Raw genomic sequence first — 15,920 nt, 5'->3', positions numbered from 1 at the left:
GTAGAGATGTGTTCGGTGCACCTCAGGAACACCTTTCGGGTCTCTGAAAGCCACTGTTCGATGCTAGGATAGGTTCAAAGAAGCAGAGGAAGGCTGTGGTAGGTGGAGGGGTGCCTGGAGTAAAGGCAGGGAGTGGGGCCTTTGTCCTCTCATAAATAAGAGCTCTTGTCGTTCTGAAGAGGCCATCACACGAGTGTCATCAAATAAAGTGGTCTGCAGCTCTTGTCAGATGAGCTGACGTGCTCTGGCAACCGGCGTCAATGTCCAGTGGTTTTGGACTCGTCCCCTGAGTGGTGCTCCCCGAGACTGGACCCAGTCTCCAGACAGGGGCTTCACACCTTGCTGAGGGCTGGGTTTGCAGCTCAGGCTTTGTTTTTGTTGTGTTGTTCTCTTTCCCTGGCAAGTGGGGCAGCGGTGAAACAGCTCTCTCTAAAAGCTCCATTGACTCCTCTGTCCTCCCTCCAGGAAACCACACCTTTCCTCAGTCCTCCCAGATCCTGAGAGCCTTACAGCCCGATGGGGCACTATGGAGGGAAAAATAAACCCAAATCAAACAAAACCAGGTAGCGGTGGGGGTGGGGCAGGTGAGTAAGACCTGCTGTGGTTGCTCTACTCTTAAAGGACAGAGCCTTTTCTCCCCTCCTCCAACTCCACCTTACAGTTGATGGCTAAATCCTCAGCTCTGCCACAAAGAAACTGGTTCCCTAGCTCCTGCTATGGTTTGGCCCCACCCATGGAGACAATGGGGCTATTTTTTCAGTAGTCAAAAGCCCTTGTGTCTGGCCCTGAAGCAGTGCCAAAGCTCACTTCTTCCTGTTCTGTCCCTCAGGGCCAGCTCAGTCCGTAGGCATGGGGGGTGGGGTGGGAGTCCAGCCAAAGGGAAAGCTTTGGGGATCCCCGGCCTACCTACGGACCAACCGTTGTGCACAGGAGAGCCATTCAGGCTGCTGGCAGATGAAACAAGCTCTGTGGGCCAGGACCTGGGCGACTGAGCTCTGACCTTGAATGAGGAGATTTGCCTCTCTAAGCCTTAGCTGTGGCTTGTGTAAGATGAGACTGAAGATGAACTCTGGACTCTGAGTGTGAATGTGGGAGTGTCAGTGGTGCATGGTCTTCCTCGGTGGGATGTGCACACACATCCTCCTGAACCCCAGGGCCCACTCAGTCAGTGTGCTGCCAATGGTGGGATGTGCACACACATCCTCCTGAACCCCAGGGCCCACTCAGTCAGTGTGCTGCCAATGGTGGGATGTGCACACACATCCTCCTGAACCCCAGGGCCCACTCAGTCAGTGTGCTGCCAATGGTGGGATGTGCACACACATCCTCCTGAACCCCAGGGCCCACTCAGTCAGTGTGCTGCCAATGGGCTGCCTTGCAGGTGGACGGAATGCTACTTTTGAACAGGTCTTCTTCTGGACCTCTTAGATGGGGTCCTGCCACATTGTGGAAATCCTGATTCCCATCTCTGATGCAAGAGAGGAGTATGGGCTCTTACGCATGGGGAATCCTCAGGGGCTTTAAGTAGGAAGTGTCCTCTTGATCTCTTTTTCGGGGAAATTTCTGGTAGCTGTGTTGTACAGACAGTCCACCTGAGAGACTCAGCTCTCAGCCAGGAGGATCAGAAGTCACGAAACGCAGGGGAAGGGTGAGGGCCATTGGGAGCTGGCAGGCCTTTGTGACTAAATAGGGAAGAAGAGCTGTCTGTTTTGCCCTCAGGTAGTCAGATGAGGATAAGTGTTAGGATGGCTGGGAGTGAGATGCTGAATTGAGTCAGGTTGTATTGGACGGGGAACCTATGAGCTGTCTTCCCACGCACAGAGCTTTCCATGCTGAATTGAGTCAGGTTGTATTGGACGGGGAACCTATGAGCTGTCTTCCCACGCACAGAGCTTTCCATGCTGAATTGAGTCAGGTTGTATTGGACGGGGAACCTATGAGCTGTCTTCCCACGCACAGAGCTTTCCAGGCAGCTAGGGGTTACTGATACCCCAGAGGCCAAGCAAACAGAGTCTCTGCTTTATGGGAATTGCAGGCTTGGCCCCGGCCATAAGGCCCATGGCTGTGTGCTTCTTTTTTTCAGCCATTTCTTTAATGATTTAGAGTGCTTTTTCAGGAATATGACCAAATATTCTTAGCCCAACACCACACATACATTACCAGGAAGAAGCAGGGAGAGGATGAGAGGGAGGGGTGAAAAAAAGCAGGTGTTCTAGAAAAAAGATAATAAGGAAGAGTGGGAAGATAAAAATACACACTATAAAAATTTTAATGTTCTTTATAAATCATAAAAATCCCAGTGTAAATGTGCAGTTCTGTTGAGAACACAGTGTCCATGGGTCAGATCCAGGAGGGGTGTGGCTAGGAGGACAAAGGGAAGTCCCTTAGAAGGGTGATGCTGAGATCTGGAAAGGCCTTGCCCTCAGTACTTGGCTCATTCCCCCTCCCGTGGAACGAGTTTCATAGATTCATATTATTGCATAAAACAGTGGACAGACGTTGTGTGCATAGCAAAGGCCTACTGGACATTGTGCTATACCTCATGATCTCATGTGGTCCTCCCAGTGGCGAGCGGACATTGACTAGCCTCAGTTACACGGGAGGGGACTAAGACAGAGTCATTTGCTGGCTCACAGTTTGTGTACTCTAGCCAGTACTTGAAGTTAGGCTGTTTGGGAGACATGATCTCTCGATAGTTTTATATGACTTGGCAATTCTATATTTAATTGGTTTGTTTTAAGATAGGACAGGTAGGGTGCAGTATGGGTGCAGCAAGTGAGAGAGAGAGGGGGAGAGAGAGGAGAGGGGGAGAGAGAGAGAGAGGGAAAGAGAGAGAGGGAGGGAGGAAGAGAGAGGGAGGAGGAGAGAGAGAAAGAGAGAGAGGGAGAGAGAGAGGAGAGGGAGGAGAGAGAGGAGAGAGAGAGGAGAGAGAGAGAGACAGGGAGGGAGGGAGGGAGAGGAGAGAGGGGGAAGAGAGAGAGGGGGGAGAGAGAGAGAGAGGAGAGGGGGAGAGCCTCCTGATGATGGCAGGAAGGCTGTGGGGTTGGTGAGATGGTACTTCCTCAAGAATGGGCCTCATGCTTGTAACACTTGAGATCCGTGGGTGTTGTCTTGCACCAGCTGAGAGCAGGACTCCTCCAACGCTGGTGTTTGAGGCCCACTGAGTTGGTTTCCTGGGCTTGGGTCTCATTCCTCTGTGAAGTCACCAGGAGGGTCTGAGCTTCTAACGTCTGGGCTCTTGCAGGGGTGGAGGGACTTGGTGGGTGGACCGTGCAGGCGCCTCCAGATGGCGTCTCTCATAGTTATTTCCATCTCATCCTTCATTCGCTCCCTCCCCGCGTACACTTTGCTGCCCACTCCGTTTCGTGGGCAGTTTCACTTCTCTGCTCGCCCCAGGTGCCTTACCACCTGAGCAGGAACAAGTGTGGGGGAGGGAGAGGAGCTTCCTGTGGCTTGGGGTTCACTGGTGGATTCCAGGGCAGCTGCTTTCAGTGGGGTTTGCTGGGCTCCTCCGCCTGGCGTGCGGCACATGAAGCTTAGCTGCTTCTCAGGATGGGCACTGCAGAGGGCAGTGGGTGGGGAGCAGCCAGAGATGTAAAGCAGAGATGCTGTCAGGGCAGCCACAGGCTGTCCCCAAGGTCCCTGGCCAGGCAGTGCTGGAGAGCAGGGCGAACGAGGCATCTTTTTCCTTCAGCCTTGTCCGTTAGCAGTTTGGAGGACAAAGGGAATTCTGTTCCCTCCCTTGGACGAGGACATTATCTTACGCAGTTTATTTTCTGGGGTGTTTACTACTCTCACTTTAGGGGATCCAGAAGTAAAGGGATGCCTGGTTCCATGTCAGGCGAGCTACCAATTTCCTTTGCCACCATAACAGAGTCGCTCATGCTCTGTAAATGGTTGGATCTGGGGGTCTGCTGGCGTGAACGTTCATGTTCATTTTAGTTCTGAGATTCACATGCTGTGGTTAGCTGTAAATAGGCCGGCGCAAGCGCTGCACCGTGCTAGACACTGTTCCTGTTACAGGCCCTGCCTCCCTCTAACGAAAAGACTGAGTCTGTTAGTGTTCGTGGCTCTTTGAACAGCTCTCTCGGTGAACTGAAAATGACCCTTCTGGTGTGCTGAGGTGTCTCCAGCGGTGGGTGGGGCCACTCACCCTGAGAAAGGAGGCACCATTGGAGGTTCCCTGCCAGCGTGCAGACTGTTAATGCTTGGTAATACGCTTCTGACCTGCCTTCCTGCCCTTGGACTTCCTCTGCAGCCCGGCACCGAAGCACTCTCCGTTTCTAGAGTGGGTTGTGATTGCTTTGTAAATTTCTTGGTCTGTGGTTTCCCAAAAGAAGCATCAGGAAGTTCTTTTCACAGGCACCTTGGCCTCTGTTTCATATTTTTCCTTCCCTTTGAGCCCAGTAAAGATACCAATGTTCATGCACATTGAGAATGGCAGGTGTGCTTTCTTGATTGACTAATGTTTTCTGGGGCGCTCTCATAACGTGTGTGCTAACCCGCACACTATCCTAATGCTTTCTATATCACAGCCATGTAAGAGTTCAAGGTGGCTGTCTGGGTGCGTGCGGGTTGGTCAGGGTGGGGAGTCAGTGGCAGTTGAGGTGGGGAGGAAATGACTCAGGAGTTGTTTCTGCATTTTTTAATGCAATTTCCTGGTAACTTACAGGTGTCAGAGGCTGATGTTCAAAATTTTCTTAATCCAGACTGAAGTCTGCCTTGTTTCTTCTTGGGTGTGTATTGTGGGAAGCACCGCACCAGGAAGGTAGAGTTGAAATACCCAAACCTTCCTGAACATTCTGAAATCATAGAAACTGGGTGTTAACTGTTCTGCTCTCACTACCTCTAGGTCTGTGAATAGGATGCAGAGGATTTGACAGTTTCTGTGGCAGAAGGAAGATTGGACACGTCTAAAAGGAGTTGGATTTGTACATTGTTTCTATCCACTTAATATTAAGGCATACCAGTCTTTAAAAAAATAGTTTTACTAGGGGCTGGAGACAAGGCCCAGCGATTTAGAGGGCTTGCTGTTCTTGTAGAGGGCTTAGTCTCAGCACCCACACAGTGGCCCCCACACAACCCTGGTTTCAGGGACTCTGATGGCAAAACACCCATAAACATAAACTAAACTAAGGAAATGTAACTTTTTTAAGTTTAACTAGGACTGGGAGTATGACTCAGTGGTTTGAGCACTTGTCTAATATACATAGGTTCTTAGGTCTGATTCCAACACTACCATAAACGTTTTAGCCTTGAGTCTTGAAAGATGGCCTGGTGTTATGGTTTTGTCTAATGTTCTCCTGCTGAGTACCCTCTGCCACGCTAAGGTACCAAAGGACTGGGCACTTCTTTTTTCGCTTCCATTTTAAGGCTTCCTGATGTTGTCTGGTGACCTCGTCCTTCTTCTACTTCCTCAGATAGTCGTTTTAGCCTGATACCACTCAGGTAAAATCACAGAAGATGAGGCAAGTAAAAACTTCCTGGACCTCATTTTCCTCCTTCCTTCCTTCCTTCCTTCCTTCCTTCCTTCCTTCCTTCCTTCCTTCCTTCCTTCCTTTCTTCTCTCTGTGTAGCCCTGGCTGTCCTGGAACTCAGTCTATAGACCAGGCCAACCTCAAACTTAGAGTTTTGCCTGCCTCTGTCTCCAGAGTGTACCACCATGCTCGATTTTGAACCTCATATTCTTGTGTTGGTTGTAGGTCCTTTGAATCCCTGTGTCTCTAGGGTGACCCTGGGAACTGGCTGTAAGCTGAGTCTGTTGTAACACTTTGACCAATGTAATTGCTCCTTGAGTCAGGCTCAGCCTTGGGCAGATAGGGAGTCCACGTATTGGGTGTTGAGAGCCTTTGGAGTCAGGCAGGCTGCACATGCATTTAATTCCACTTAGTGTCTTATTAACTGTGGGCAGTTGGTATAAGCTCTCAGCACCTCAGTTCTAGTAGCTCCAACAGGATGAGGAGATCCCCAAACAGTTCTGATAGCTGACTGGTAGCAGGCACTGGAGTGAATGAATCATCTTTCTAGAGATCAGTTGTTATTGACATCAGTTTGCATATAGAGAAGTTATAAGAAGCATGGCCACATGGATGTAACTCATGATTGTTAGAGTTGGGATTGTGAACAGGCCTGGCCCACCCCCGAGCCTGTGTCTGCCACTGCTGTACAGGTTGGACTGTATAGCCCATGGCAGTTTAACAAGGATGAGCAGAGAAAAGGGTTTAAAGCACTGGGCGTAGTACTTGTGAAACAGCTATTGCCGCCAGAGTAGAGCCTGTCTTCCATGAAGTTCTTGGTGTGGAAGACGCTGCCCTGAGACAGTGAGGTGGGGGTGAGACGGATCTTTCCACTAAGCTGGGGTTTGCAAGGTGTTAGGGTTCCTTCTAATCTGGTTCTGCGTTTATTGGCAAACATCTTGATCCCAAAGTTGCCTGACAGGCTCTGAAAAGAGAATATGGGCACTGCGACTAAGCAGCCTTAGGAAGGTTCCCACTGCAAGCCAGTTGCTCAAGACAACGTTCTGAGCCTCCTTCCTCCAGAGGTTCTGGCCTTTTATTTCCTAAGGTCTTGCCTCTGCTTAGGCATAAGATAAACCATCAGTGGAGCATAGTGGGGCCACTCCCTCAAGCAGCACAGGAAAGGGGGAAGGGGAAGCCCATGTGTTGCTTCCAAGGCAGGGAGCACCAGCTGCTTGTTTCCTTTGCCGTGTGTGCTTTGGCTCTCTGCCCTGCCTGGTGGACAGCTTGTCCAGTGAGCTGACACTTGTGCCCCATCCAAGGCACTGGCCAGGTTACGGCTGCAAGCCTGGCTTGTCTGAGCCTGAGGACCTGGGTTCCTGTCACTCGTACCCACTGTTCAGCTGTGTGACCCTTGCGGTCCTCTCACCGTCTCTAAGCCTCACTTTCTGAGAAATTTGCAAGGATCAAATGAAATTCATTGCGCAAAGCCCCGAGAATGACAGCTTCCATACTGCAGTGCTCAGTGAACACCTAGAGTCCGGTTGGTACAGATGGGTGGAGAAACAGAAGATACCATTCTCTCTAAGGGGTTATGACCTAGAAAGGCGGCAAGCTAACTGTCAAGCTTGGCATACCTAGCACGACCGTCACCAACATGTGACAGGCAGTGAGAGCTTTGGGGTTTGGAGTAGCAGAGCTACTCAGGGACTTCTTTCTGACCAAGTGATCTCCCGATGTGCAAAAGCTGGAGAGAAAGGTGAACAAGCACTTCAGGGTGTTGAAACACAGCCAGTGAGCAGGGGGAGGGCAGCTTGTAAAGGGCTTATGCCATGTTAAGTGGCTTGCAGTTCTCAGAAGGTTTGCGAGGGGGAGTGAAATGATTTGGAGACTTATTTTGACACTTGATTATACAGTAAGAAGGTTGAACTGTGTGATGGTTATAGAGGAGTTTCCATGCTACTAAGTCTGATTGTAAAATATGGGATTTTTTTGAACAAAGTCTTATTACATAGCCCTGGCTGACCTAGATTTCCTATGTAGTCCAGGCTGACCCCAAACTCACAGAGATCCTCCTGCCTTTGTCTCTTGAGTAATGGGACTAAAGACATGCACCACCATGTCCTACTAAAACACAGGGGTTATTTTAGTTAGAGAATGTGTTTGAGAGCTGGGTGTTGGTGGCGCACGCCTTTAATCGCAGCACTCAGGAGACAGAGGCAGGCGGATCTCTGTGAGTTTGAGACCAGCCTGGTCTACAGAGTGAGTTCCAGGACAGCCTCCAAAGTTACAGAGAAACCCTGTCACGAAAAAACAGGAACCAAAAAAAAAAAAAAGAAAAGAATGTGTTTGAGTGCAAAGTGGAGGCATAGGTATCATTCAAGAAGTCATTGAGCCTCTTCCTGATGTCAGACTCTCTCTCTCTCTCTCTCTCTCTCTCTCTCTCTCTCTCTCTCTCTCTCTCTCTCTCTCTCTGTGTGTGTGTGTGTATGATGTGTGTGTGTATGATGTGTGTGTGGTGTATCTGTGACCTGATAACTACTCAGTGGTTTGAGTTGTGTAATGTATCTTCCCAGGACACATGACTGTGGAGTATCTGGAACAATGGGAATCTTGGTGAACTTTCCAGAAAAGGAATGGTTTTTATTATGGTTATTCTTTATGTGTAGAGTGCTTTGCCTGCATGCATGATTGTGCATCTTGTGACGCCTGGTACCCTTGGAGGTCAGAAGTACACAATGGATCCCTTGAACAGGAGTTACACATGGTTGTAAGCCACCATGTGGGTGCTGGGGACAGAACAAGAGCTCTTAATGGCTGTCACCTCTCCAATTCCAGGAAGGAATGGCAATTGCATGAACTTCAGTTACATCATTCTTATTTGTCAGTCATCCAAAAAGGACAAAAATAACTATGCCCTCTTACTGTTTCTCTGCAGATACAGAGTTTGCCAATGTAGAAATCTCAAATAAGAGGTGGGCCTTATTTGAGATGGGTCCCCCAATCCGAGGCTCAAGGAACTCTCCTGCCTTCCACTGCCATGTAGCTGTGGCCACAGGTGGCCACCACTGGCTACAGATTCTTCTCATACTTTCACCATTTGTAAATCATCTCCAGAGAGTTACCTGAGTCTTCCCAGAGTCTTTGAAGGTAGCTAGGCAGGTGGTTGTCTGGGCGAGGGGAGGTTGTTATTCGAGTCTTCCACATGGAGCCCCTTTACTCTAGCTGCGCTGTTCCTCAGGGAGCAGATAGAGCTCGCTCCTCCTCATCAGTCCACTGGGTGCACACTAGCCAAGGCTCCGGGTGCCCTGTAACCCAGAAGCCCACGCAAGGCTTAAGACAGGGAGTGATTTTGCAGGTTGTTTGTTATGGAAAATTGTAAAACGTTGGTTTTTCTCCTCCCACCACTGGAGACACAGACATATTTTTACTTTGTTGATTTTTTCCAAATTATAGCTAAATTTTATTATTTTACTCTGAAGGACACAGTCTAAACGTTTGCGATGTTCTCAACCTTCTTTTCTAAGATGGCAGGACTACAGTGTGGAGACTGATGTACATATATCGGAGATGTTCTCTGGAATTTCTAAACCATGGACTTTGCATGTTTGTTATATTATTTCTTTTTTAATTGAAAATGTAAGACATTGTAGAGCCAGGCAGTGATGACACACACCTTTAATCCCAACACTCAGGAGGCCGAGGCAGATAGATCTGACTTCGAGGTCAGCCTGGGTCTACAGAGTGAATTCTAGGCTACCCAGAGAAAGCCAGTCTTGGGGGAAAAAGGCATCCTTATACTTTGTTCTCGTTCATCCCCTTCTTCAGGTCCCTCCCACGTCTGGCTGCTTCCTTTCCTTCCCTGGGTTCCCCGTCTGCTTTTATGTCACTCGTATACCTCAACTTCCTTTCGTTCTCCGCCTTCTTTAAGGTCTCTCCCTCACCTCGCATGGTCCCCTCTTAGTTCGTTGCACGGATCATTTTAAATCTAGGTTCTGCATGTGAGAGAAAGCCTGTGACATTTGTCTTTCTGAGTCTGGCTTATTTTGCTTAACATGATTTCCAGTTCTATCCATTTTCCTGTGAGCATCATGATTTCATTTTTCTTTGTGGCTGAATATGATTCCATTGCGTGTATGCACCAGTTTTTCTGTCCATTCGTCTGCGGAGGAGCATGTAGGCTGTTTCCATTTCCTGAGTTCTGAAAACAGTAGCGCACTCGTCATAGATGTGCCTGCATCTCAGCTGACTTGAATCTTTGAGGCAGATGGCCAAGAGTGGGACAGCTCTGTCACATGGTAGCTCTAACTTTGAGAAACCTTCATGCTGATTTACATAATGGGTGTATCGGGTCACACTCCATGAGCAGTGCATATGAGGGTTCCATTTTCCTCGTCCTCCCCAGCATCTGCTGTCCTTAGTTTTCTTGGTGATGGATATTCTGACTGCACAAGATGCACGCACAGCAGTTTTACTGTGCATTTGCCCCATGACTGACGACTAAGGATGCTGAACACTTTTTCAGGTATTATTTTGGCACTTATATATTTTTTATTTCTGAGCACTGTCTATTCAAGTTTTCAGCTTGTTTATTGATAGAACAATTTTTTGGTGTGTTTATTCAATCTCTCTGTCTGTCTGTCTGTCTGATGAGTTGATATCATTTATACTATGCCCTTTAATGAACAGTAGCTCAGGCTGGCCTCAAATTCATTATGTCAAGGATGAGCTCAAACCTCTGATTCTTTTGCCTCCATCTTTCAGGTGCTGGAATTACAGATGTGCACCAACCATGCTCAACTTCACAGGGTCCTGGGGACCTAACTCGGATTCCTTTGTGCTAAGCAAGACCTGTGCCAAGTGAGCTGTGCCCATAGGGCCCACAGTTCTTTAAATGTGTCAGTTTCATGTGTGATGTTGGCAAACTGTTTCCTTCTTTCTCTGAGTTATTTCCTCACTCAGCTGGTGGTTTCCGTTGCGTTGCTGATGGTGTTTTATTTCATGAAGTCCCATTTGTCAATTTTTTGGATTTAAAAATATGTTATCCGAACTTTTCCCCATTATTATTATTATGATTACTATATGCACAGATATTTTGCCTGCTTGTGTATCTATCTGTACACCATGTGTGTGCAGTCTCAGAGGCCAGAAGTGAGTTGAACTCCCTGGAACTGGAGTTATAGATGACTGTAAGTGACCATGTGGGTGCTGGGGACTGAAGAGAAGACTGTTCTTAACTGCTGAGACATCTCCTCAGTTCCATATTTTAAAAATAATTTTTAGTTTTAGATTTCTATCAGACGTTAGGTATTTATTTGTGTGTGTCTGTGTTTGTATGGGTACGTGAGTGCCATGGCACACTTGAGGATTTCAGGGATTGAACCCAGATTGTCAGGCTTGGTAGCAGCCACCTTGCCCTTGCAGGTCTAATTTTTGGGAAGTTTTTGCTATTGCAATCTTTTTAGCAAGTTCGTTCTCCTGCTGTATCTTGAAGTGTTTTGCCTTTGTTTTTCTTAGCAGTTTTAATGTTCAATCCACCACCCTTTTCATTTTTAAATTTGTGATATTGGACACAATGTGGATGCTATTTAAATGCAGCATTGAGGAAACAGTGACAAGATAAACATTTACATCCAATGCATATGCTGCCCACCTCCTTCTCCACTTCTACCTGCTTATATCTCCTCCCCTTTCCTCCTTATTCCTCCTTTGACTTTCCTGTCTTTTATTAAAATAGGTTCTTATCATGTAGACCAGGCTAGGTTCAAACTCACTAAGACCCACCTGCCTCTGCCTCCCCAGTGCTGAGGTTAAAGGCAAATGCCACCATGCGTGGCTCACCTTCCATAGTGTTGTGTTGGCCTTAAAGCTTCTTCCCTATAATTTTCTAGTTTCCTGGCTTCTCCCCACACTTACTGCCATATACATATTTGTGTGTGTGTGTGTGTGTGTGTGTGTGTGTGTGTGTGTGTATGTGTGTGTGTGCGCGCCTCACCTTTAGAAGTTAAGATCTTTATGAGAGAGAACATGTGGTATTTGTCTATCTGAGCCCATGGTACATCACTTAGTATACTATTTCCCAGTTCCATTCATTTCCTGCAGATTTTATAATTTCATTCTTTATGGCCGAGTATGATTTTATTATGTAAACATACTACATCTTCATTGCCCATCCATCTGTTGTTGGGCATCAGTGCTGGATTCTAAACCCAGCTTGTCTGTAAGAACAACAGGTGCTGTCAGCCACTGAGCCATCCTCCCAGTCCTCTCAATGAGGCTGTAAAGGTGTTAAAATTGTTCCCTAACTCGTCGAGAACTTGGCTGTTTCAAAACAGTCCAGCAGGTCTGGAGAGACATTTTAGCCACTAAAGCTAAGACTCACAACTAGAAAGACACTGTTAATAAAGATACAAAATCGCTTTTAAAAGTTCAATGCCATTCGTAATGCTATGTCTTAAATTTCCTCCACTGGTTTGTTGAATTATCACAATGCCTTCCATTTTCAGCTCATCCTGGTAGATCGTTGCTGCCTTTGTGATTAGGACTCTGTTAAGTGACGTATGCTGACAACAGAAACCATCAGCTTTGGTTTTACCCAGGGTTTGTCTGTCCTTCATTAATTCCTCTTCATCACTTTAAACATGGGACTTGAACAGTTTTTTCTCTGTCTGTCTGTCTGTCTGTCTGTCCAGGTCCTATAGGATGGCCATTCAACAGTGTTCTTCTGTGAGACTTTTCACACAGCTCTGTCCAGTTTCTCCAACTGCTGTGTAAACATGTCCTCCTTTTCTTTGACTGTCACCCACAGGGGTGTCCTGTGAGTCTTTTGACATCTGTGTGTTTTGAGACAGGGTCTTCCTGTGCAGCGCAGGCTGACCTCAAGTCTGGACTCCTTCTGCCCCAGTCTCCTGAGTGTTGGAATTACAGATGTGAGACACCACTCCTGTTCTCTGTGACATTCTCAGCAATGTTGCTCTGCGCAGCACAGACTAAGCAAAAGCACACAGTGAGCAGTGCAGGCAGGGATTGGCCACATGTGGGGAGTCATGGGGTATCTGGAAGGACTGCATCCGATCTACACACAGACTGTTTTACTCCTATTTGTGTTTGCTTTCCTGGGGGAGTCTGGGAATGCCTCAACCCTAAAGAACTGCAGGCAACTACAGAAGCTGAAGGCAGGAGATCACACTGGCTGACTGTGAGAGCTACATGCGATCTGCCAAGGAGATTTTTACTTTTGGCATCACAGATTTTGAGCTGGGTGTGATGGCTCTGGCCTATCATCCTAAGTGCGTTTGAAGATGAAGCAGGAGGTTTGCCTTGAGTTCCAGGTCAGCTGGGGCTGCAGAGTGAGACTTAATCTTAAAATCAAAACTAAACAAAATGTACCAGGAGTGGTGGTGCGTTTCTGTCACCTCAGCTCTTGGGAAGTGGAGGCAGAAAGATCTAGAGTTCAAGGTCAACTGTAGCTTCTAGGACACTTGGAACACATGAGTCCCTATATCAAAAACAGTTTCAGGTTTTGGAGTTTGGTTGGAAATCTGGGTTGTTTCCAGTTTTTCCTCTTGTATTTACTTGCTGTGAGGAACATGATTTTGTCTTAGGTTTCTCTGTAGAGGGAAGTTAATGTCCTGCCCGAATAAACACACATGGGCTTATATAAATTATAAAATGGCCTGTTGCTCAGGCTTATTACTCACAAGCTCTTACAAGTTAAATTACCCCATAATTCTTATCTATGTTTAGCCACGTTTCTTGATACCTTTTCTTGGTGAAGCATTCTTCATCTTGCTTTCTCTGTATCTGACTGGCAACTCATTCTCTGCATTTCCTCTTCCCAGAATTCTCCTAGTCTGGTATATACTAGTCTTCCTATACTTCCTGCCTGGCTAGTGGCCAATCAATGTTTTATTTAACCAATATTAGTGACAAACCTTTAGGAGTACAAAGAGCATTATCCCACATCATTTCTCATTTCTAGTTGTTTCCTCAAAGCCTTATCTGAAAGCTAACAAGTAATTTCCTATGAATAGTTACCTGGTGTTAAGAGAAGCTTTTTCCTTGCTAGCCGCTTTGGTTTATCTCCCGCCAGCCGCCTGGGCTCTCCCGTGCCAGCATGGTTCTAGAGCCGCATCAGTCCCAAATAAACACACAGGAGGCTATATTAATTATGAAGCTGTTGGCCTTGCTTGTCCCTTACTGGCTAGCTCTGCCTTAAGTAATTACCCCATAATTGTTAATCTAAGTATGTTTCTTACCAGGGAGGTTCCAGGCTTCCTACCCCAAGCGGTTACATCTCGAACTCTCCTGTGTTTCTCCTACCCAGAATCCTCCTCGACTCCTAGCCCCACCTATCTAGATTCCTATTGGCCAGACAGTGCTTTATTAGCATAAGACTTCCCCAACATCTCCTCTTTTCTGTTTAAACAAAAAGAAAGGTCTTAACTTTAACACAGTCAAATTGTATATAACAGAACAGTTATCAAATAAGAACATAGTTACAATATTTTAGCAAGATTTAAAGAAAATATCATCCATCCCATCCTTGTGAGTCCAAAGTAATATATGTAGCTTATCTTTTATCATAACTAAAGAAAACTATAATTATAACTATCTGTCTTCAACTCCATCAAAGACCACAGAAGGATAATATATAAACACTAGGATTGACAGAGACATCTTACTGCCTGGACAGTCACCCGAAGTTCCTCTGTAACGTTGGGGCATCCATCTTCAGCCCATAGGCCACAATGTGTCTGGAACACTTCTCAGCAAAGCAGGAAATTTCAAACTGTCCATCTGCATTGGCAGTCTGTCAGTCATTTTTCTTTGTCCTGCAGACAGTCTCATAGACTCTTCATGAAGCAGGAACCCTGTAAGACTGAGTTCAGTAGTCACTTTCCTGTGGGTCCTGCCTGTCCAGTTTATACAGCAACAGTCAAACAGTCTAGGCAAGAGCAGTTTCTTGCCCAAATGGCTAATCTTGCCATGTTGAAAGCAAACTCCATAACAAGTTTCTTCGATGCCCATCTTCCTCTCAGACGTAATTGGTGCTGCCAGGAGCAGACATTTCTCATTGTCAAGAAAAACCCTAAACCATATTAAATGCCATTTTCTGAAGGTCTTTGAGAGGTTTGAAGACTGTTTATCTATCTCAAATATATTTCTGTATATCTAGAAAACCTAACTTACCTAACTATAAATTCTATTATAAGTAACTATCTATAGTCTGTATTCAATTATGCATTACGTTTTAAAAGATCAGTATAAGCACAATACTTAATCAAGAGGAGAAATATACACATCACAAAATTGACCTTGAATTTGTATCAATAAATGAAAAACAATACCCATACCATAATTCCCATTTTTTACCATTAAAAAAGATTGGCTGTGATCACTAGCCAATTATAAACAATCCCATTTAAATGAAAACAAAGATTTATAAACAAGATGGGAATTGGGACGTCGCTCATTCCAAACTGCTTCCTGCTGGAAGGGGGCGCTGTTTATACCATGGGGATCATGACAAAACTCAGAAACCTGTATAAGTCCGTATTTTGGGGGTCTGTAAAGCTGTATCATCTTAGCTGTCTCAGTCGTTGGAACACCTGGTCCACTGCTTCCGGGGGTCTTGGTTCGTGAAACCACAGAAGCCTGGAAGGAATTCTCAGCTTTTCATTTTCTGTAGAAACATAAATAAAATCTCCTTTTCCGAGTAACATATCCTTATACTTAAATTTTGAAGTCAAGGTATTTTCAAAAGATATAAGTTGAATTAATTTAGCAGCATTTATAATCAAGTGTACTTCAGTAGCTGTTCCTTCCTTAGCAATGAAAAAACTGAAAAACATAACAGCGTACAGTATCCAGACTCTCTGTGTATTTTCCATCTTTACGTGGCTTATTTATTTATCTATTATTACTTTATTTCACTTTTATTTATTTTTCTCTGAGACAGGCTTTCTCTTTGGAAACCTGCCTGCCTCTGCCTCTGGAGCAATTCCTACCGGCGTGCGCCACCACGGCCAGCTTTTCTATTTATTTACCACTTTGTCGTTTTATTTTCTCTCTCAGTCTCACGTATATTTTTAAACACACTGTAAACCTTTAAAGGTTTTGTTCATCCAAGTCTGACTTTACTGTAAATCTTTATGTTTTTCTGGCCACGTGTCTTATCTGTAAAACCGTGGCTGTTTTAAACTGCCGGTTCAAGATGGCGGGCGTAAGCGTGACTACAGTTTACCGCCTCAGTCCATGCTGACATCCAGCAAATGTTGCCACTTCCAACTGTACGTACACACCTTTCAATCGTTAGCAGAGTCTCTTAAAACAACCTTGCTGTTTTTTTTTTTTTTTTTTTTTAAGCCGAGTCAGGAAGACTCCGGTAAGCGAGCCGCGTGAATCTCGGCTTGTCGCTAGCAAAACAGAGCACACCTGGGAAAAATGCTGCTACCAAAAATC

At 46.1% G+C, this 15,920-nt stretch overlaps 1 long non-coding RNA gene across 2 annotated transcripts in view; it reads left to right on the top strand.

Annotated features, from left to right (window-relative positions):
- The window catches only part of LOC121135489, a 94,795-nt gene that overhangs the window by 22,172 nt on the left and 56,703 nt on the right, over positions 1-15,920 (top strand). The window contains exon 4 of one of the 2 annotated variants that reach the window (XR_005872594.1): positions 10,221-10,371. The exons of the other annotated variant lie outside the window; for it this stretch is intronic. This is a non-coding gene — a long non-coding RNA (uncharacterized LOC121135489). Of the gene's footprint in view, positions 1-10,220; positions 10,372-15,920 lie in introns of those variants that run through there. 2 annotated transcript variants of the gene reach the window in all.

Source organism: Mesocricetus auratus, unplaced genomic scaffold (genome assembly GCF_017639785.1).
Source record: "Mesocricetus auratus isolate SY011 unplaced genomic scaffold, BCM_Maur_2.0 Super-Scaffold_100038, whole genome shotgun sequence".
NCBI lineage: Eukaryota > Metazoa > Chordata > Mammalia > Rodentia > Cricetidae > Mesocricetus > Mesocricetus auratus.
Note: the sequence above shows the minus strand (reverse complement) of the source record. Positions and strands in the feature narration are given on the sequence as shown.